We start from the raw sequence: 23,931 nt of genomic DNA on the forward strand, positions 1-23,931 counted from the left end.
GAAACCTGATGAAGAACTTCCCAGTAGATGGCTGTAGAATGGGCCGGTCAGTGTGCCCATGAACATATCCACCAATTCTCTGTCAGTCATAGGGGGTTTGACTCTGCCAGCCAAATCTCTCCACTTTTGAGCATATTCTTTAAAGCTTTCTTTAGATCCCATAGTCATATTCTGCAACTGTAGCCGGGTAGGTGCTAGTTCAGAGTTATACTGGTACTGTTTATAGAAAGATGTTGCTAAATCAGTCCAGGTGCGGATGTCAGAGCTCTCGAGCTGATAATACCATTCCAACTGTGTGCCAGACAGGCTCTCTTGGAAGAAATGGATCCATAGCTTCCTGTCAGTGGTATGCGGCTGAATCTTTCTCACATAAGCTCTCAGATGCATCTGAGGACAAGACGCACCATCGTACTTAGTGAAAGTGGGGATTTTGAATTTGCGAGGAATGGTCACATCGGAGACCAGACCCAAACTTTCGAAATCCAGACCGGGCGCCTTCTGACCCTCCATAGCTAGCATACGTTCTTCTAGCAATTTGTACTTATCATCTCTTGGAGAGTACTGTTCATTTTCATAATCTTCATCGTCGTCCTCAGGGTTGAAGAGATCGACATTCTCCTCTTCTGAATCATTCTCTGTCTCCTCTTCTGGACCATTCGGGATCCCAAACTTGACTCCTGCGGCCTGTCCTTTACGCCTTCTTCCCGGGTTAATGAAACTCACAGCTTTCTTGTCTTTCTTCTTTTCGAGCAAAAGAGCCTTCAGTTCCTCCTGCCCCTTGGATAAGCTTAGCATCAACTCCTTGAATTGAGCATTCTGAGTCTGGAGATCTTTGACAGTTTGTTCGAGATCCATTTTTCTGTTTCGAAGGAAGACCGTGAGAATATTGATCTTTTAGAATACCTGTTATGCAATGTTATGTCATGCTATGCAATGTATGAAATGTTTTCAAGGACTTTTGGGAATTTAACTTTGCATAAACCACCCACAAGAGAGAAATGTTTATTGCTAATTTCTTTGACACATGTTCATTACAAAAGGAATAATAATACAATGAAAGCTCAAGTCTCCCAGGGGCGGCTTCTTTTTGGGCGAAGATACGCATTGAGTCTTCGTTCCTCATTAAGCTGACTGGTAAGTTCTAACACTTTCTTCCTTTCTGCGACGAACTGAGTCTCGAAAGTATCCCTTTCTTCTCTCAACTGGATCCAGGATCTCTTTAGTTCCTCAACATTGGTAGGCATATCTGGATAAGGAATGATCTGAGGAGCACCTCCTTCAGCTTCAGGTTCGACAATCTGAGGTCCGATTGCAAGATATGGCATGACAAGTTCACGAGCTCTGGCGCGTACCCATCTGAGATAAGGTTCCATAGGAATAGAATTTTTCTGTCCTAACGTACCTCTCTTCACCATGCCCCAAGCTCGTACAAATCTTTGATGGAGGCCTTGGGAATCGTTGTCATAGTCGAACATGATGCCTTCGATGATCATTTCATGTGGACCATCTCTTCGAGCACAACCAAACTGTCGCAGAGCTAAAGCAGGATTATAAGTAATACCTCCTATTATTCCTAGGAGTGGTACATTAGGGAACTCGCCACAACGGTCAATGATGGTAACATTTTCCTTGAACTGAGGACACCAACAGATGTCTGGGTGGGAGAGCGACATTATCCTTTGAGACCATTTCAAATTCTGCTCGTTCTTCAAGACTGATTGAGGAAGGTGCGAAATAAACCACCTAGACAACAAAGGTATGCAGCACATGAGAGTCCCTTGCTTCTTCATGGTACGAGTGTGGAGGGAATGCAAAATGTCTCCCAGCAAGGTAGGTACAGGGTTATGAGTGAGAAATATCTTAATAGCATTCATGTCTATGAATTGGTCTGGATTAGGGAATAACACTAAGCCATAGATTAGCAATGCCAGGATGTCTTCGAAAGCACGGACATTCATAACTTTTAAGAATTCTCGGGCCTTATTTGTCAGGAATTTGGCGAGTAAACCCTTAACTCCACTCCTTGTTACCCAATTAGCTTCAATGTCGGACTTCGTCATGTGTAAAGTTGCGGCAACTTCTTCAGACTTCGGAACCTTCTCTAAACCACTGAACGGTAGTTGATCAAGGATAGGTATCCCAAGCAGTCTGGAGAATTCTTCCAATGTGGGTACCAACTGATAATCTGGGAATGTGAAGCAATGATGTTTAGGGTCGAAGAACTGGAATAAAACTCTCATCATATCTTCTTTGAACCCAGTGGTAACTAAATTGAGAAGAGAACCATGTCTCTTGATGAACTGCGCATGATCGGAAAGTTCTGACACTAAGTTCTTGAGTTGAGGAGAGATTGCTACAAAATTGATCCGGATGGTCTTCCTGGGAGCCATAGCCTGTTAACAGAGCAAAGTTAAACCCCTAAGTCCTTGAAATGGTTAGTACAATGTTATGATGTCATGATGTTATGATGTTAAGATGTTATGATGTTATGAGGTTAAATAAATAACAAGCACAAGCAAGTCACACAACCATCATTCCTAGGTTTTAAGGCTTGCATGAGTTCCATAGGTAAGTACCCTCCCCACTGAAGTTTAGTTGGTTCAACCTGTCCAAGAATAGTAACCGGGTTCTAGAAGGATCTCAAATCACCGACCTTCCTTTAAGTCCACTTCAGTGCAACACCAAGTGGTTGACCGAAGCTTCCCTAAAGTCCAATCTCAAAGAGTGTAGTATCGAGTCTCAACCAACCCCAGTCGGAACCGAAGTCAGTTATCTCACTACTTTCTAATGGCCAGGATGAGTCAATTAGGGTTCTAAAGGTCTGGTTAATGCTTTAATGACACCACGCGGAAGCCAAATTTTTCCTCAAGTGAACATGAGGAACATCAGGACATCCAAAGTGTCACATTAACCGTAGCCATCATTTTAACCATTCCAGTATACGCCGGATAGTCGCGATGATCTATTGCTACTTACCTAAGGTACACTAGATCCGGGTGTAGGATCTTTCACTCAAAAATACCCAAGCAATCCCTTAAAAGTAAATCAGACAATTTGGAATAAGTGATCTTGTTTTTAAGGTAACCTCTCTTTTTAAAGTATCCCCAGCAGAGTCGCCAGTTCTGTCATACGGTGAACTGACTTGGGGTATTTTGCTTTTTATCGCAATGTCGCGGTTAGTAAGAGTCGCCACCGACTTTTCTTTTATCCAATAAGGAAAGGTGGAAAAGAACAGGAAAGACCTTAATTTAGATTCTTAGGTTCGGGAGGTACATTATACAAAGGGAAGGTATTAGCACCCTTTGTATCCATGGTTATCCATGGGCTCTTAATTGCTGGATCACTTATATTTTTGTCTGAAAAGTGTTGGTGAATTGTTTAAAAATGTTTCGAAAAGAGAGTTTAACTTTGTAATGATTCTCGTATGAATGTATACAAAGTATTTATCTCGTTTGATTTTGAAAAACAGTTTAGAAAAATATAACTTGGTAATGATTCTAGTATGAATGTATACCAAGTGGTGATTTTCTAGGACTTGCAAAGTGTGAGGGGTGAAAAATGTTTTAGATTATGATCCAGTAATTGAGAGTTATACCTTCCTAAGGTCGTTATGAACGTTTCCTATCCTTATGAGGGTAAAACTGTCCTTACTATTGAGAAGTAAGTAATTTTACCCTTTGGATGTTTAAGGGTCATCGTAGGGTCATCGATAGGTCATTGAAGGCAACAGTTGTAAGGATACCTTAGCATTCGAAGGGACGATCATCATTTAACCGTAGGCTACACCGAAGGGTCATCGAGGGACAAAGGCAACATTCGAGGGACTATGATGATTTAACCGAAGGGTCTTTGCTAAGTGTATCCCCATATTCGCGGGACATGACCGTAATACCGTAATCGTAGGGTAACAAAGAGAGGTCCAAGATCACTTATTTAAAGACAAAGTTTTACAATTAATTAGATAGCCGTAATTGATTAAGTAGGTCCACATTAAAATTGATGAAATCAATACATTAAAATCAGCTAGGTAATTTAGGAGGCGTCTCCACATTAAAATCAAGTAATTCAGAATCCATCTCCATAAGGGTATCCCACACATAAGGTGGAATACCTAGCCGGCCGTCTCCTCGGAAATATGTAAGCCTTTACACAATTCAACACACGGGTTAAAGCATCGAGATAAAGTACAATTTGAAAATTTCACCATAAAATAAACACCACAGTCATGAACTCAGGCCAAATGATGCAGAATTATAATGAATATTGATCAGATAAACATAAGGCAGAATAGTAAAGAAACCAAACAGCCACTGTCCCGTTCGCCCCTGCTTCGCCTAGCGAAGGCTTAGCGAGGGCTCGCTCCAGGCTCGCTTAGCGATGTGCTAGCGAGCGGCCACGGGTTTGGCATTTGACAACAGCATGATCTCCGGAACCCTGACCTTCATGACATTTAATTATAGGAATAGCATGGACAAACATTCAGGATATTCAGACATACTTAAATTCATACATGAAATCATATTACATATCCGAAAATTTAATCATGATGCCTTATGTATGTAAAGATTATCGATTAAAAGCATAAAACGTTAGCGATACGCAAACCTGTTTGTGACTGAGCTTGGTATCGAATGGAGTTGGGCGGCGGTAGCTTCGGCGCGGATGAGCGGCCTTCAGGGTTTCTTTACTCGGAATCCTCTAAGTTGATCTTCAGGGTTTCTGTGCCAGGGTTTCCGTCTGTCTTCGTCTGTCTTCGTCTGTCCCTTTTCGTGACTGAAGCTTGGCTATTTATAATGCTCTTGTTGTGACCTAATGGGCTCAGAATGAAGCCCGAAAATTCTGATGTTCGCAAGCTTCGCTAGGCGAGCGTGTAGCGAAGGTTCGCTAGGCGAAGGAGTTGCTCGCCTAGCGAGCAGTCCAGTTTGGGCCATTTTCTGGATTGGGTCTGTAGTGAGCTGGGCTTTTGTTCCTTTAAGGTCAGTGCCTTGCAGAATAAGTTGGAGTGCTTCGAGAAATGTTGTGCAAGATTAATGGGCAAATTTTGGGGTATGACAGCTAAGGTCCTAAGTAAAGCAAAAAGGTAAGGGATAAAGAAACAAAACCACAATGGAGTTCCTCTCTTGAGATCATATTGATGATCCAAGTAGCTCCCATCCTTTGGAATAAGCAATCACAATAATAGTAAGCTCAAGCAATCAAACAAGTCTCTTAAGAGATCCTCAATGCATCTTGTGTCTTTCACTTTGGATGAATATGGAAATGGTCCTTCAATTGGAGCTCTCATAGAATCCCCTAGCACAAAAGCACACACATCAAAAGTTTCATGAAGTAAATCAAGAATGGACAAGAGTGAGTTTAGAGATTTGGTCCTTCTAATCCATCTTCATCATTAAGGTCCTTTTACTCCAATTTTGCATAGGAAATGTCCTAGAAACTAAGTCCATTTGTCCATTTTTGCATTTGGTCCATAACAATCAAAACAAAACACAAGCACAATAATATATACACAATTATGTGCTCAAGTGAGCAAAAAGCAAATGGCATTAACATAAACATGTGCTCAAGTGAGCAAAGGGAAAAGCAAATGGATAATATGTGCAAGAATAGTAAATTGCATAAAAGTAAAGTGCAAAAAGTAAATGTTAATTGTTAATAGTTAGTGTTAGTGGTTAGTGTTTAGTGTGCCATAAGGCAAAATTTAGCGCTATGTTAAGCAATCGTAATTGGACTTATGTAGAAGTCACAACTATCTGAGGCCGGTCAATAATAATGTAGGCAACAACACAAGTTAGAAGTCTTGATTAGTGAACCAAGTTCCAACAACTTGCCATGCCAAAAAAAGGAAAAGAGAATTTGATCTTGTATTGGTTTAAGCCTTTTGCATGATTTAGAAAACAACCTATCCTTAATGCAAAGCCATTCACTTGATCAATTGATCAAGATGAATTAGATTTGAATCAAGGAAGATTGAGTCTTCCTAATAAATGCTAACTTATCAACCTTCAACTTATTGATCAAAAAGAAAGAAGAAGAAGAAGAAGAAAGAAGGAGATGAAGAATGGATAAGGAAAATGGAAAGATCAAAATGCATAAGATGAAATAAGATGTACCAATCCATATGTATTGACCAAATGACATTGAAAGTCAAAGTCAAACAATAAGAAATCAGAAATGAGATGGAGATTGGAGATCAAACCATAACCAAAATATTTTTGGCATTTTTAATATTAAAATAAACTTGAACTAAAAATAAAAGAAAGGTCAAACTTCAAAATCACTTCAAATCAACCTTGAAAGGTCCAAGTGATTTATCCCAGGTTCAACAAGGTCAAACAAAGTTTGACAAAATATTTCAGCATTTTTAAAAGTCAAAAACTATTTTTAATCAATTAAAAATGAATAAAAATAATCTAATTGAACTAAAATCTCAAATAAATCTCAAATCAATTAAAAAATTGATGAGAATATTTTTCATAGATCCATCATCATTCAAATAGGTTAGGAAAATATTTTTGTATTTTTAGGATATCAAAAACTATTTAAAATGAATTAAAAATAACCAGAAAAGAGAAAATTCACAAAAAATATCAAATGATGAAATAAAAAATATTAAAATTCAAAATTAGAAACTAGAAATTATTTGGAGAAGAATGCCATTGGTCCCATATTTTTTGGATTAAAAATAAAGAAGATATGAATTTTTGAAAATAAAGAAAATAAAAGAAATTAAAACAGAAATTAATAAAAAAAAAAACAAGGAGCGTCTGATCAAGCCTCATTAATTGACGTGGCTGATCAGACGCTTCACATGCGCGCTTCCATGGTATACCAAAGTCATCAGCGAAACACATGGCATTATTGAAAGTAAACAAAACGCATGGCTGAGATTAAAACGTGGGATGTGCATCCAACGATCCAGATTGAATCTGGCATGATGGACGGTGGCCAGCGCCACCGTCTTCTCCGGCGAGCACTCAAGCTCCAGCCAGAGTTGCAGGTCATCCAAACTCAACCAAAATCCACGATCTAGGTACCAAATCAAAGCTGGGGTGATGTACATCACCCCTGTACCATTCATTTCTACTCTAGATCTCCATAGTGAGAGAAATCAGAGGTTGAAACTTGATGGTGTTCATCATGAACTTGTTAGATTTTGAAAATTGAATACACAGTAATGATGCCTCTATGGAGAGGACTTCAGACAACACAATAGCCAAGCAAATAGATCAAGAAATAGTGAGTTTCGAAGAAAAAACCAGCTGAAGAGAACCTTTGAATTGTGGTGATCTGAGCTTGCTTCCTTGCTTCCTTTGGCCAAACAGAAGTACAATGGACTATGAGAGAGGGGTCTAGGAACTTTAGATCCAAAGATTCAACCAGATTTAGTTGAATTTCAGATCTGAAAAATTTGAAGAAAAGTGAAAGAGTTCCTTTGGTAATGGTTATGGATTCAGTTGTGCAGCATCTCAGGCGCCATTAGGTTGGAGAATTATGAAGCATAACATGTCTATTTATAGCTGAATTGGAGGCAAGGCAAGGAAATACTCGTGTGCATGAAAGTTGAAGGCCTCCATGCATGGGCCTGTACAGGCGCATGGAGAGCCCAAATCCAATGCCAAATGCAAGCAGAAGTGTAATTGAGCTGAAATGGACGTGTACATGCAATTGGTTTGGAGTGTGCAATGAGTTTCAAACAAGCTTCCATAATTGCACCAAAATCTTCCCCTCTTCGAAAATGCCACTTGGAAAATTGAAACATAGGCATGTGGGTAATGGTTGGAAAGGTTTTGATGTAAGGAACAATTTTTATGTTGGGCAAAAATCCATTTGAAGTGTGGAAATTGGTGAAATTGGAGTTTAAAGTGCAAGGTGCAAAACATGAAAAGGCAAAGTTTCTAAATTTGGCCAATGTTCAAGCCCTTATATTTTGATGATGCAAGCCTCAAATGAAAACACCTCCAACATAAAAGTTGTAGATCGTTTCAAGACAATCAAAATGGACTTAAATTTTGCATCATCTGGATTTTTGATGAAAGAGTTATGGGCATTTGAAGTTGGTCTTTTTGCCTTTCAATGTATTTGGCCCAAAATGACCTATAATGTCTTGCATTATAACATGTATTTCCTTTGAGATTATGAAATTTTGTTCAACATAACATTTGAAGTATACATCTTAAGATTTCCAATGAATTTGATCCCACCTCAAAATCATAAAAAATGAATGAGTTATGTCCTTGGGAAGTTGACCCAAAATTAGGGTTTCAGTCAAAATGACCTATAATGTATTGGAATGGGAGATGACCTTCCAAGCTTCAAATTAATTTTTTATGAACATGAAAGTTGTTCATATTGTCCTTAAGAACACTTTTTCTTTTGGAACTATCTCCATTTGACCAACACATGAAAAGTTAGGCCTCAGTGCATTTCAAAATAGTCAGATGAGTTGACTGATCAACTTCTCAAGTCCATGGCTCATATCTTGATGAATTGATGATTGAGGACACTCAAATAAGTTCAAATATGCATGAAATGAAGAATTAAAGAACTTCCCTTGATTGTATTTGATCATGGGCTGAGGTTGCTTCAAGAGCAAGGCATTGTGGTGCACAGATGAATTAGGGTTTCTTTGGGGGACAAACCTCAAACCCTTTGACTTGCTTTGATCAAAATGATGAATTGAGATGCTAGGGAGGAATATTTGATGGATGAGAGCTTTGGGAACCATTACCATGCTTGCTATCATCTCCTCTTGACTTTATTATTGCACAAAGGATCTCCTTGAAGCTTTTGACCTTGTGATTGCTCAAGCTACAAACACAAGATGTTAGTGACATATTTTTGTGCTTTTGGGTTAGTAGACAAAATAAGAAGAGCAATAATGTACAAATCAAGCATGCTTGGTGATCTCAAACCACTCACAAGAGGTCCCACCCAAAGGAAAAGGGAACCAAGATGCTAATGATCCTTGAGGCAATGCAAATGTAATGTTATGATGCCATGAGGGATCTTAGGGACAAAATTGGGGTCTTACAGATACCCCTATTTAAGGTCATTCTAGCCGGAGAAGTGAAGGTTAAAATCTTCGTCTCGACGGGGTAGAATGGGCTTAAATAATAACAAAGAGACGAATTTTGGTCCCTAAGAGACCTCATGAAGCGAATGTATGCATGCAAACGGTAATACTCTGCGGGGATATGTGTCCGCAAATAAAGAAAGAGACCAAGAACAATTGAAGATCTATTGGAGTAACATACTCATAAATGGAACAGAGACTCGCCGGGGAGTAAAAGGATAGAAATGCGTGAGCAGGCCACGACTTGAAACTTGCTGAGAGACACGGAGAGAATCCATGAAATAAATCAATGGAAGGACTCAAGCTGACTCGAAGATGCATGTCTTGGGGAATACGCCAATACAACCAAAAAATCATCTGCAACGAATACTTCGGATAAAATCCGGACTCAGGTGGAGGATGTCCACTAAGGACTCAGCTGAGGAAGAATTCAACAGAACTCTCCTGGGGAAGCAACATGATGAGGTATTACCGGTTACTGGGTAATAAGCTCAAAGAGACGTGTGATCTGAACACCGGTATAAGGGCGAGAGAACAACACGCTCGGGAATAATGAATATCTAAGACCGGTATAAGGGTGAGAGATATCCATCAACCAAATCATCTGAGGAAGATCTAAAAAGGTATATTTCAACTCAGGGAATCTGACTCCACAGGGGACAAAAAGTCATAATAGGGAGCAGAAGGAGGGAACACCAGGGATGCCGGTTACTGGGCATATAATAGGTGACCAACCAAAACGTGAATTGGGGAATATTCCCAAAACACTCATCATCTAAAAGAGGGCAAAAAGGCAAACTCGATTATGGGATGGACATTCGATTCCAAAACAGGGATACGAATCTTACTCGACTGGGGAAGAACAAAAGGCTTCGACCAAAGAGTGCTTGAGATATATTATCTATTACCGTCAGAACGTAGATAATATACTCGCATGGAAGATTATTCACAACCGGTTACTGGGTTAATAAAGGATAAATCAACCGTGTGATACGGTGAACTGACTTTGTGTTTTTGCTTTAAAAAGCAATGTTGCGGATAGCAAGAGTCGCCACCGACTTTTCTTTTATCCAATAAGGAAAGGCGGAAAAGAACAGGAAAGACCTTGATTAGATTTTGAGTTCGGGAGGTACATTATACAAAGGGAAGGTGTTAGCACCCTTTGTATCCATGGTTATCCATGGGCTCTTAATTGCTTAACTCACTTATGTTTTCCTTGTTTGAGAAAGTGTTTGAGAAATGTGGTGTGTTTAGGAAATATTTTGAAAGGAGAGTTTAACTTTGTAATGATTCTTGTACGAATGTATACAAAGTGTTTATCTCGTTTGATTTTGAAAGATGTTTAGAAAAATATAACTCGGTGATGATTCTGGTGCGAATGTATACCAAGTGGTGATTTTCTAAAAGATGTTATGAAAAGTGTGAGGTGTGAAAAGTATTTTAAGCTGTGAGCAAGCATTTAAGAGTTATACCTAACCAAGGTCTTTATAGGTATTTCCTATCCTTAGGAGGGTAAAACTGTCCTTACTATTGAGAGGTAAGTAGTCTTATCCTTTGGATGTAAAGGGATATCGTGAGGTCGTCGATTGGTCATTGAAGGAAACATTTGTAAGGATACCTTAGCATTCGAAGGGACGATCATCATTTAATCGTAGGCTACAACGAAGGGTCATCGAGGGACAAAGTCATATATTCGAAGGCAACGTTCGAGGGACAAGGTCATATATTCGAAGGCAACGTTCGAGGGACTATGATTTATCTTGTAGGGACATTGCCCTTTTGATCGAAGGGGCTATGACTTATCTGTTTAGGGATGATGATGATTTAATCGAAAGGGTCTTTGCTAAGAGTATCCCCACATTCGCGGGACATGACCGTAATATCATAAGGCAACAAAGAGAAGGTTACCCTAGAGGTGCAAGTGTGGAAATGATTGGATTCAGATATATTATCTTGAATTAATTTATCTAAGTTCGATTATTTATCTTTCCATGCAATCCTATTAGCATACATGTAGACAGTTATTTTCACAGTATGGAAAAATTAAAGTGCGAAAAATAAGACTACGCTATTACATGGCTTCGGGATGGGGGTACATAATTTAAAAGGGGATATAAAATATCTAAATCTTAATTAACGAGTACAAAAGTAAAAGGGCATACAAAATAATAAAACCTAATTAGACTAAAAAGAAAGAAATAAAAAAAAATCCTAATTAAATCTATTACATAGAAAGTTCATGACAAATGAAATAAATAAACTAAATTTAAGAATGAATTAAGAATATTTTTAGTCTATAATAATATGAACTCTTTTTTTTATGAATTTATGGAAAAACATAGACTAAATTGATAGAAATTTTAAAAGAAAAGAGAAAAAAAAATATAATTAGATTTTTATTATTCAAAATAGCCCATTTTAATTAATTAAGTGATATATGAAAATTTAATTAATAAACTAGATTAAATTATATCCTAGTTTAAATAACTAATATAATATATTAATTAGAAAATTAATTAATGAGTTTTATTTTAATAATAGAAAAATAGTGGTGAATTAATTATAGTGGAAAGGGAGTAAACATAGTAAAAACACTGAAAAGCTAAAAAAGTAGGTCCTGAGAGCTCGGACCCAGGACTTCTACGTTGCAGTGAGGGGGGAACTACCAACGAACCATGTTGGTCCATTCGTTATTTATTCGCCTTCATTAAAATATATATTAATTCTACATGGATTTTTCCATTTTGAAACAACACCACCATGCATGTTACAGCTTTCTCTCTTACGGCTAGCTACTTTATTTTTTCTCATGCTGTTTCTTTCATGTGAATACAGCAAACCTGTAACTTCATCTTATATCAAACGACACACATAAAATAAGATCATATGTAATCATCATGCAATAATAAAAATAGTCATGCACAAATCAAGAAGCTTATATTATTTTACTCATGTATTAGTTCTCTTTACTGCAAGTGATAATGATAAAACAAACCTTACACATACATGTTAAAGACAACCAAGGATTTATATTAATACCATTATATCATCATCATCATTATTATGTAATAACAACATGTGAAATAAACATAATCATGCTAGAAACAACACTCATATAATAATAATTAAATGACAGATATAATTCTTTAATCATGCAAACAGAATTTCTTCAACATGCTATGACACATCAAGAACAGATGCATACTTGAATAAAGCAATATCAACATCCAACAAACCATGAATACATCATCTCAATATATATATATATATATATATATATTAAACCAATATTATTCATTCATGAATTAAAGAGTATTACAAGGTAATCATGCTGGATGCAAATTCCCTAATGAACACTTACTGGGGATTTGATTCTTCTAGCTTGCTCACTGTATGTGTGTTGTTCTTATTCAGGCTATGAGTGCTTTATGATTGCTTCTCTTTTCCCAGCCCGTGAATCTTCTTGCTTCTGCCTTGCCTTGTGTATCTTCTTCTGATGTATCTCTCCTCTTTTTCCTTTTTTTTTTCTCTCGCTGCAGCCATATGAAGTATTTATAATGGTGTGGATTAGGGTTTAACCTTGCTAAATATTTGGATCCCTTCCTATACTTTAGGGTTTAACCTTGCTAAATATTTGGATCCATTCCTATACTTTAGGAGAGTTAGGGTTTAACCTTGCTAAATATTTGGATCCCTTCCTATACTTTAGGAGAGTTAGGGTTTAACCTTGCTAAATATTTATTAAATACAAATATTATTATAAATAATAAATAATTTAAATGACTTTTAACAAATAAAAATTAATTTAAATTTTAGTTACATAATTGAATTAAAATTTAAACCTATTTCTATTTTTACTTTTATCATTTAAAAAAAATCAAAATTATTCTTACTTATATCAACCAAAATTATTTTATAATTTATGGGCTTTTAAAAAAATGTTACTCTTATAAATAAATTTTATTAAATAAAAAACGTGAATTACTAAATAAATACTATTTATAAATAATGAATAAATGGAACATGAGTCACTAAATTATAAAAAATAGTTATTATAATTTAATGAGCTTTAACAAATAAAATTAATTAAAAATTTTAATTATACAATTAAAATTCAAATCTATTTTTATTTATCATTAAATTAAAACTATTTTATTTATATATATAAAACTTATTTATATCATACAGATAACCAAAATCATTATTATTTTTTATATCTGTATCACATAATAAATAAATTAAAATTTATAATTTATATGAGAATGTATGCTAATGAATGAATGCAAATGTGAAATGAATGTCATGCATGAATCAATTTATCATAAAAATTAACAGGCAAATTTTGGGGTATGACAGCTGCCCCTGTTCAATATTCTTAAACCGAGAGAATTAGAATGGTATGTACGCCATTCGTGATCTGGAGGTGGAAGATTATTGAACACTTAGAATGCCCCAAAAATTTGCACTTGTTAATTAAAAGATAGTCTTGATGGAGATGGGCTTAAAGATGTCATCCAGAAAGTTTGATGATGAGAGCTTCAGAGTGCGTCGTACATTAGACCATATCTGAAGACATGGGTGTCACACTGGGTCGTACGCTAGACCGTATAATGAGTCATCCATTAGGTGATATTAGGGTGAGCTGAACCTGATGAGATAAGGATCAGAATGGGTCATACGCTAGACCGTATCTGAGTAGCAGAGTGAGCCGTCCGTTAGGCTGTATCTGGAGAAATAAAGATCAGAATGGATCATACGCTAGATCGTATCTGAGTAGTAGAATGAGCCGTCCGTTAGGCTGTCTCTGGCGATAAAAAGTAGTCGTACGCTAGACTACATTTTAGAATGTACCGTACGCTAGGTAGTATCTGATGAGAAGAGCCAGACTGGGTCGTACACTAGACCGTATCTGAGTTGCAGAATGAGCCGTCCATTAGGCTGTATCTGATGATAAAAGCAGTAGTCATACGCTAGACTACATTTTAGAATGTACCGTATGCTAGGTAGTATCTGAGGGGGATGAATATCCAAATGGGTCGTACGCTAGACCGTATTGGAACAATTGAAGGAACCATACGTTAGGCTGAATCAGAATGAGCCGTACGTTAGGCTATATCTGATAATATTTGTATATGTTGTATTTGCAATAAATGTCTGGGATGGGCTTAAAGATGCCATCATTAGGAGGATATCAGAATGCTTGTCAGAATGAATATTCATATGGATCATATCTGAAAGATGTATCTGAATCTTGAATGTAATCGATAAAGATATCCGTCTGAATGAATCTTTATTTTGACTGTATCAGGAGGATAATTAACTGGGCATTAAAGAGTTAGCCTCATGCCATGTCATGATGCATGAGATGTTTTATGCGCTTGAAAATAAATGCGAACATTGCATGCATGTATATGCTGTGAAATGATGCATGAATGAATTATGCGTCTGAAATTTTTTGCCATGGGAAAATAAATCCCGATATTCTGGTTGGAGATATTTGTATTGATGACCCTTTCTTAGCTAGGGATATTTTATTTCTGTCTGATGGTAGAAATATTCAACAGAACCTGACTGGGGATAAAAGAGACGACCAGTCTGTCTAGTAGTGCCAATTTCTTCTGGGAATAACTGGTTTTGCTGGGGAATAGGATTTGCAACCGGATTTGTTAGAACGCATGGTTAAACCTTGTCCTTGATCCTAAAGTCTTTTAGTAATTGCTATTTCTATTTTATGCATGTATTTTTGGTAAAGATCAATCATATTCAAATGCATATATTAATTCAAATTAAATCAATGGATGTTTATGCAAACAAAACGGAGAAAGTAAAACAAAAGTATCTTTTTGGAAATAAAATTGTATTGATTTTGAAAGAGGACCTATAAACAAGCAATTTTAATACAAGGAGACAGAAATCCTAGTAAGAGGAAATTGTCAAGAAAGCAAAGAAAAAAATAGCTATGAAAAAAAGTCCTATTGATTTTAATTCTACTACTGCTATTATGTCTTCAAGCATCTCATCTCTTGCTGTCGGATAGAAGTGATTGGCTTGTTCAGTCTCTTTGACTTTGGTGAAGCTGACCGAGAACGGGACATAGTCGTACGCTTTAATCCCTAATTTTTGCCTGGACCGCCTTTTCAGGTTTTCAGTCCACCAGGATACCCTTTTTGGCCCAAGCCGCCTTTTCAGGTTTTCGACTTGCCGGGTGTACATTTTTATATGTTTATCCCTAATTTTTGCCCGAACCCTTTTGGTTCGCCGAGATGCCCTTACTTTTGCCTAGATATGTCGACCTAGCGAGTCTCTTTTATGCGTAGTATTTTTTAACTATGTCCGCGTTCACGGGATGCGGGAAATCTTCGCCATCCATTGTAGCAAGCATCATGGCTCCACCAGAGAATACCTTCTTAACTACAAATGGCCCTTCGTATGTGGGAGTCCATTTGCCTCTAGGATCACCTTGTGGTAGAATGATACGCTTTATCACCAAGTCGCCAATTTGATACACCTGTCTCTTGACTTTTTTATTAAATGCCTGGGTCATGCACTTCTGATATATCTGTCCATGATAAACAGCCGCAAGTCTCTTTTCATCAATCAAATTTATCTGATCGAGTCGAGTCTGAATCCATTCATCTTCATCTAAGCCTGCATCTTTCATAATTCTTAGAGAGGGAATCTGAACTTCCACTGGTAAAACGGCTTCCATTCCGTAGACTAGAGAGAAAGGAGTTGCCCCTGTCGAAGTGCGTACTGAAGTGCGATAACCATGAAGAGCAAATGGTAACATCTCATGTCAGTCTTTGTATGTTACTGTCATCTTTTGTATAATCTTCTTAATATTCTTATTAGCAGCTTCTACGGCGCCATTCATCTTTGGCTGGTACGGAGAAGAGTTATGGTGTTTTATTTTGAACTGCGTGCAGAGTTCAGTAATCATCTTGTTGTTCAAATTAGTACCATTATCAGTGATAACTCTTTCAGGGATGCCATACCGACAAATAAGACTATTCTTGATGAACCGTGCCACCACATTCTTGGTGACAGAAGCAAATGAGGCTGCCTCTACCCACTTCGTAAAGTAATCAATAGCAACAAGAATGAAACGATGTCCATTAGAAGCAGTAGGTTTAATCTCTCCAATCATGTCAATGCCCCACATTGCAAAGGGCCAAGGGGCTGTCAACACGTTCAATGGAGCAGGAGGTACATGTACTTTGTCCGCATGGATCTGACACTTGTGACAAGTTCTGGAGTGCTGGTGGCAATCAGCTTCCATGGTAGACCAATAATACCCTGATTTCAGAATCTTCTTGGCCATCGTATGTCCACTAGAATGAGTCCCAAAAATACCGTCATGCATGTCTTCCATAATCTTTTCTGCTTCCTTTTTATCCACACAGCGAAGCAAAGTCGAATCATGATTACGTTTGTATAATACTCCATTACTCAAAAAGAAATTAGCGGAGAACTTCCTCAGAAATTTTCTGTCATTGATGGATGCCCCTTCAGGGTATTCCTGAGTTTCTAAATATCTTTTTACTTCGTGGAACCAAGGTTTCTCTTCTACTTCATCAGCATTAAGTTCATAATAATATGTTGGTTCATCTAATCGTTCAATGGTGATCATGGGAGCTTCATTGTCCCATCTGACTCTGAACATAGATGACATGGTAGCCAATGCGTCTGCCAACTGATTCTCTTCTCGTGGAATATGTTCGAATGTAATCTCTTCAAAGTATGAGATTAATGTCAACACCCACTCTCGATAAGGGATGAGATTCGGACGTTTAGTGTCCCATTCTCCTTTGATCTGACTGATTACTAAGGCTGAGTCTCCGTACACACTCAAAAACTTGATTCTCAGGTCTACAGCAGCTCTGAGTCCCAAAATACATGCTTCATACTCAGCCATATTATTGGTACAATCAAAACATAGTCTAGCAGTGAAAGGCGTATGGCAACCCTTGGGAGAAATAATTACAACACCAACACCATTGCCCAATGCATTAGATGATCCATCAAAAACCATAGTCCATCGGGATCCCAGTTCGGGTCCTTCATCCGGTCCAGGTTCTTCATAATCAGTAACAAGCATAACATCCTCATCAGGGAACTCAAAATTCATAGATTGGTAATCATCAACTACTTGATGAGCCAAATGATCAGCTAACACGCTTCCTTTGATTGCTTTCTGGGTAATTTACTGGATATCATACTCTGTTAAAATCATCTGCCATCTTGCTATTCTTCCGGAGAGAGCAGGTTTCTCAAATATATATTTGATAGGATCCATCTTAGAAATCAATAAAGTGGTATGATTCAACATATACTGTCTTAGTCGGCGAGCAGCCCAAGCCAAAGCAGAGCAAGTTTTCTCAAGCAGTGAGTATCTTGTTTCACAGTCGGTAAACTTTTTGCTAAGGTAGTATATTGCATGCTCTTTTCGACCAGACTCGTCATGTTGCCCCCAACACACACCCCATTGAATTTTCTAACACGGTCAAATACATGACTAGAGGTCTTCCTTCAAATGGTGGCATCAGAATTGGAGGTTCTTGGAGATACTTCTTGATTTTGTCAAAAGCTTCTTGACATTCATCATTCCATATTATCTCTTGATTTTTCCTCAGTAATTTGAAGATGGGTTTGCAAGTAGCAGTCAAATGGGAGATAAATCGGGCAATGTAATTCAAGCGTCCCAAGAAACCTCTGACTTCTTTATCTGTACAGGGAACTGGCATTTCTTGAATAGCTCTCACCTTAGCTGGGTCAACCTCAATTCCTTTACCACTGACAATAAAGCCCAAGAGTTTACCAGATCTTACTCCAAAGGTGCATTTGTTCGAGTTCAATCTCAACTTGTATTTCTTCAACCTCTCAAACAGTTTGTATAAATGATCGAGATGTTCTTCTTCAGTATGAGATCTGGCTATCATGTCATCCACATATACCTCTATTTCATGATGTATCATATCATGGGACAAAACCACCATAGCACGCTGGTATGTTGCCCCTGCATTCTTTAAACCGAATGGCATTACTTTGTAACAGAAAGTGCCCAATTGCGTCACAAACGTAGTTTTCTCCATGTCTTCAGGTGCCATCTTAATCTGGTTATAACCTGAGAATTCATCCATGAATGAGAATACCTTGTGTTGAACGGTGTTATCTATAAGAACATCAATGTGCGGAAGTGGAAAGTCATCTTTGGGACTTGCTTTAGTCAAATCTTTGTAATCTACACATATTCGCACCTTACCATCCTTCTTTGGCACTGGTACCACATTAGCAACCCATTGAGGATAAGAAGTAACATCTAGAAAACCTGCATTAAATTGTTTCATAACCTCAACTTTGAGTTTCTCAGACATTTCAGGACGCATGCGACGAACCTTTTGCTTAACATGATGACAATCTTCCTTCATCGGCAAACGATGTACTACTATATCAGTATCCAGTCCTGGCATGTCTTCATAAGACCAAGCAAAAATCTCTACATAGTCATGTACCATCTGAATCAATCTTTCTTTGACACTGTTTTCCAAGCCTGCTCCTATTTTGACTTCTTTCTTGTCTACTTCAGTACCCAGATTTACAATTTCAATTGATTCCTCATGCAGCTGTATAGTCTTTTCTTCTTGCAGTAACAGTCTGGAAAGCTCTCCAGGCACTTCGCAATCTCCCTCACTTCCATCCTCGGCTTGGTAGATCGGATTTTTAAAGCCATAATTAACAGTAGCAGAATTATTATCAACAGGATCCAGAGTGGATATGGATCTGCAATTTGTTACGTGAGTGTGTGTAAGAAAACATAGCTTATTTGAAAGATGACAGGAAAGATAAAGAGCGCAATATTTGAATGCAAAAAGTCCATTGATTTATTGAATGTGAATATGCTTATGAAAATGACAAAACCCTTAACAAATTAGCTATTGTGCCCCGGGCATAGACACAATGCTTTAAGAAGTTCAATTGTTCATAATAAAAATTACAAAATTTGAAACACTAAAATAAGCAATAACAATTACTCCTGACTAAAGGAAATCGGGATAGTGTCTTCAGCCTTCTAATTATTGAGTCCGTCACCAATTGTTGGGAAAATCCAGCTATCCAAGTCGCAATCGCTATCAGCATCTTCTACAACATTAATCTGATCTTCGACTATCTTTTCAGAGCTAAACCCCAGGCCAAATTTATCAGACTTGTACGGTACATCGATCAGTTGACCCCAGCCAGTACGACCACCATCTTCAACCAAGGCTTGAGCATCTTTCAGAGAAATCATAGCAGGAGGAGCACGAATAACCTTGGGCACACGGGAAGTTGGCTTAAGGACATGACTGGTCGGAGGAACTACTTCAAATGACTGAGAAGGAGTCTCAAAGAATTCACCATCCATCTCGACGTATCTGAAGGTATGCACACTACTGACAATATACTCTTCTTCTCCATACACAGTGACAATCTTGCCCTCTATTGGATACCTCAGCTTTTGATAGAGAGACGAAGCTACAACACTTGCCCCATGGATCCAAGGGCGTCCCAGCAAGCAGGAATAGGCAGGACGAATGTTCATTACGTAACAGGTAGTGTTGAAGACTTGAGGTCCTATCTTGATAGGGAAAAAAGACCACTTCACCATGGACAACACTCTTCGCACCATCGTAAGCCCGCACCACAACGTCACTAGGTTTCAGTTCAATGCTTTTACAGTCAAGCTTATCGAGCACAGCTTTCGGTAGCACATTCAAAGAAGAGCCATTGTCGATCAACACATGAGACAAGGTTATCCCCTTACACTCAATGGAGATATGCAGAGCTTTATTGTGATTCTTTTCTGCTGGTGTCAGGTCAGCATCAGAAAAGCCTATGCCATTATCAACAGCCAAGTTAGCAACATAATTTTCTAACTGATCGACAGATGTCTCCTGAGGTACATGAGCGGTCTTCAAGAATTTTATCAACGCATTGGCATGAGATTCAGAAGATAACAACAAGGATAACATCGAAATTTTAGACGGAGTATGCCCCAGCTGTTCTACCACATCAAAATCACTCTTACGGATGATTTTCAGCATTTCTTCCATTTCCTGCTTGGCAACATCTTCGGTAGTAACTTCGACTGGTGTCTTTGACTGAGAAGGATTGATTACTGGTCCCTTTCCTCGAGTTTCAGGGGCGGGAGGTGAGATTTCTGGAGAGAAGATCCTTCCACTTCGAGTAATTTTACTAGTCCCAACAATGTCAACGTCATTAGGATTAGCAGAATCATCATCTTGCTTTATGCCGTGGATGTAAACATCACCTCCATAATTCCACGGAATGGCTTTGCTTGAGGAATACGGTACTGGGCTAGGTGCAGTAATAATTAGGGGAGCTACCTTGGGCTCAGCAGTAATCTTCACAGACACTCTAGTAGCGGTAATCTTCACTGGAACTTTGGACCTAGCAATCACAAATATTTCTTCAATAGGGTTTTCCACCTTAGGAATCTTTTCAAAGAGAATTGTACGATCATCCATCAGCCGTTGAATACCATTCCTCAACTTCAATCAATCATTGGGTCGGAGTATACAAAGATCGCAATTTTCAGCACAACCTGGAAATAAACCAGCTTGCAATAAATTCTTCTTGATGATCAGGAGAGGAGATGCTAAGTCAGCTACATTAGTAATGTTAGAATTGTCATCCACAGCATTAACAGTCTTGTCATGATTAGGCATAGGAGCATTGATGACATTAGGAGTCTCTGGAGGATCAAATTCAATTTCTCCAGCGTCGATCATATCCTGAATCTTATTCTTCAACAACCAACAATCGTTTGTATCATGCCCGGGGCTATGGGAGTGATATGCACACCTGACATTGGGATTATAACGAGGAGAAGTAGTGTTGGGATTTGCAGGAGGATCTCTGAGGGTAATTAAATTTGCTTTTAGCATACCCTGCAGTGCTTGTGCTAAAGTCATATTGATCTTGGTAAACTGCCTTCTTGGCCTGTCTTGTCTGTGTTGGAAGTTTTGAGATGGCGGTGCTGCAATTGTAACTGCTCCAACAGTATGGTCACGATTTTTCTTCTTATGACCCCTTTGACCGTACACAGCATTTGATTCATTATTCCCCTGATAGGACTTTTTGGTGCTTGCAGAGGTAGCCGCCTGTATCTTTCCACTTCGAATTCCGCTTTCAACACGTTCACCCGTGAATATAAGTTCAGTGAAACCCGACGAGGAACTTCCCAATAGATGGCTGTAGAATGGGCCAGTCAGTGTACCCATGAACATATCCACTAATTCTCGATCAGTCATAGGGGGTTTGACTCTGCCAGCCAAGTCTCTCCATTTTTGGGCATATTCTTCGAAGCTTTCTTTAGAGCCCATAGTCATATTCTGCAGCTGTATCCGAGTAGGCGCTAATTCAGAATTATACTGGTAGTGCTTGTAGAAAGCTGTCGCTAAATCAGTCTAGGTGCGAATGTTAGAGCTCTCGAGCTGATAATACCACTCTAACTGTGTGCCAGACAGACTCTCTTGGAAGAAATGGATCCATAGCTTCCTATCAGTGGTATACGACTGGATCTTTCTCACATAAGCTCTCAGATGCATCTGAGGACAAGACGCACCATCATACTTAGTGAAAGCGGGGACCTTGAATTTGCGAGGAATGACCACATCAGAGACCAGACCTAAGCTTTCGAAATCCAGACCGGGTGCCTTCTGACCCTCCATAGCTAGCATACGTTCTTCCAGCAACTTATACTTATCATCTTTCGGAGAGTACTGTTCATTTTCATAATTTTCATAGTCGTCCTCAGGGTTGAAGGGATCAACATTCTCATCTTCCGAATCATTTTCTGTCTCATCTTCTTTATCCTTCGGAATTCCAATCTTGACTCCTGGAGCCTGTCCTTTAAGCCTTCTTCCCGGGTTAATGTAACTCACAGATTTCTTGTCTTTCTTCTTCTCGAGCAATAGAGTCTTCAGTTCCTCCTGCCCCTTGGATAAGTTCAAGATCATCTCCTGGAATTGAGCATTCTGAGCCTGGAGATCCTTGACAGTTTGTTCGAGGGCCATTTTTCTGTTTGAGAGGAAGACCGTGAGAACATTGATCCTTTAGAGTACCTGTTATGCAATGTTATGTTATGCTATGCAATGTATGAAATGTTTTCAAGGACTTTTGGAATTTAACTTTGCGTAAACCACCAAAAAGGGGAACTTTTATTAATAATTTCTTTAATCAATGTTCATTACAAGAAAAAATGAAAGCTCAAGTCTCCCAGGGACGGCTTCTTTTTGGGCGGAGATATGCATTGAGACTTCGTTCCTCATTAAGCTGGCTGGTGAGCTATAATACTTTCTTCCTTTCAGCACATAACTGAGCTTCAAAAGTATCCCTTTCCTCTCTCAACTGGATCCAAGATTTATTCAATTCTTCAACATTGGTAGGCATATCTGGATAAGGAATGATCTGAGGGGTACCTCCTTCAACTTTTGGTTCAACAATCAGAGGTCTGATTGCAAGATATGGCATGATAAGCTTACGAGCTCTGGCGCATACCCATCTGAGATAAGGTTCCATAGGAATAGAGTTTTTCTGTCCTAAAGTACTTCTTTTCACCATGCCCCAAGCTTGTACAAACCTTTGACGGAGACCTTGAGAATCGTTGTCATAGTCAAACACAGTGCCTTGGATAATTATTTCATGTGGACCATCTCTTCGAGCATAACCAAACTGACGTAGGGCTAAAGCAGGATTATAAGTAATACCTCCTCTTATCCCTAGGAGTGGTATGTTAGAGAATTCTCCACAATGGTCAATGATGATAACATTTTCTTTGGGTTGGGGACACCAATGGATGTCTGAATGGGAGAGCGACATTATCCTTTGAGACCATTTCAAATTTTCCTCATTCTTCAAGACTGATTGAGGAAGGTGCAAAATAAACCACCTAGATAATAAAGGTACGCAACACATGAGAGTCCCTTGCCTTTTCATATTACGAGTGTGAAAGGAATGCAAAATGTCTCCAAGCAAGGTGGGCACAGGGTTATGAGTGAGAAATATCTTAACAACATTCATGTCTATGAATTGATCCGGATTAGGAAATAGCACCAAACCATAGATTAGTAATGCTAGAACATCTTCGAAAGCGTGGACACTCATAGCTTTTAGGAATTCTCGGGCCTTATTTATCAGAAATTTGGCAAGTAAACCCTTAACTTCACTTCTTGTTACCCAATTAGTTTCAATGTCGGACTTTGTCATGTGTAAAGCCGCGACAACCTCTTCAAACCTCGGAATTTTTTTCTAAACCACTGAAAGGTGTTTGATCAAGGATAGGTATCCCAAGCAACCTGGAAAATTCTTCTAATGTGGGTACCAACTGATAATCTGGGAAGGTGAAGCAATGATGTTTAAGATCTAAGAACTGGAATAGAACTCTCATCATATCTTCCTTGAAACCGGTGGTAACTAAATTGAGGAGATAACCATGTTTCTTGATGAACTGAGCATGATCGGGAAGTTCTGACACTAAATCCTTGAGTTGAGGAGAGGTCGCTACAAAATTGATCCGGATGGTCTTCCTGGAAGCCATAGCCTTACAAAACAGAGCAAAGTTAAATCCCTAAGTCCTCGAAATGGTTAGTACAATGCCATGATGTTATGATGTTATGATGTCAAGTAAGTAATAAGCACAAACAAGTCACACCACAATCATTCCTAGGTTTTAAGGCTTGCATGAGTTTCATAGGTAAGTACCCTCCCCACTGAAGTTTGGTTGGTTCAACCTGTCCTAGAATAGTAATCGGGTTCTAGAAGGATCTCAAATCATTGACCTTTCCTTAAGTCCACTT

This window comes from Lathyrus oleraceus, chromosome 3 (assembly GCF_024323335.1).
Source record: "Lathyrus oleraceus cultivar Zhongwan6 chromosome 3, CAAS_Psat_ZW6_1.0, whole genome shotgun sequence".
Taxonomy (NCBI): Eukaryota; Viridiplantae; Streptophyta; class Magnoliopsida; order Fabales; family Fabaceae; genus Lathyrus; species Lathyrus oleraceus.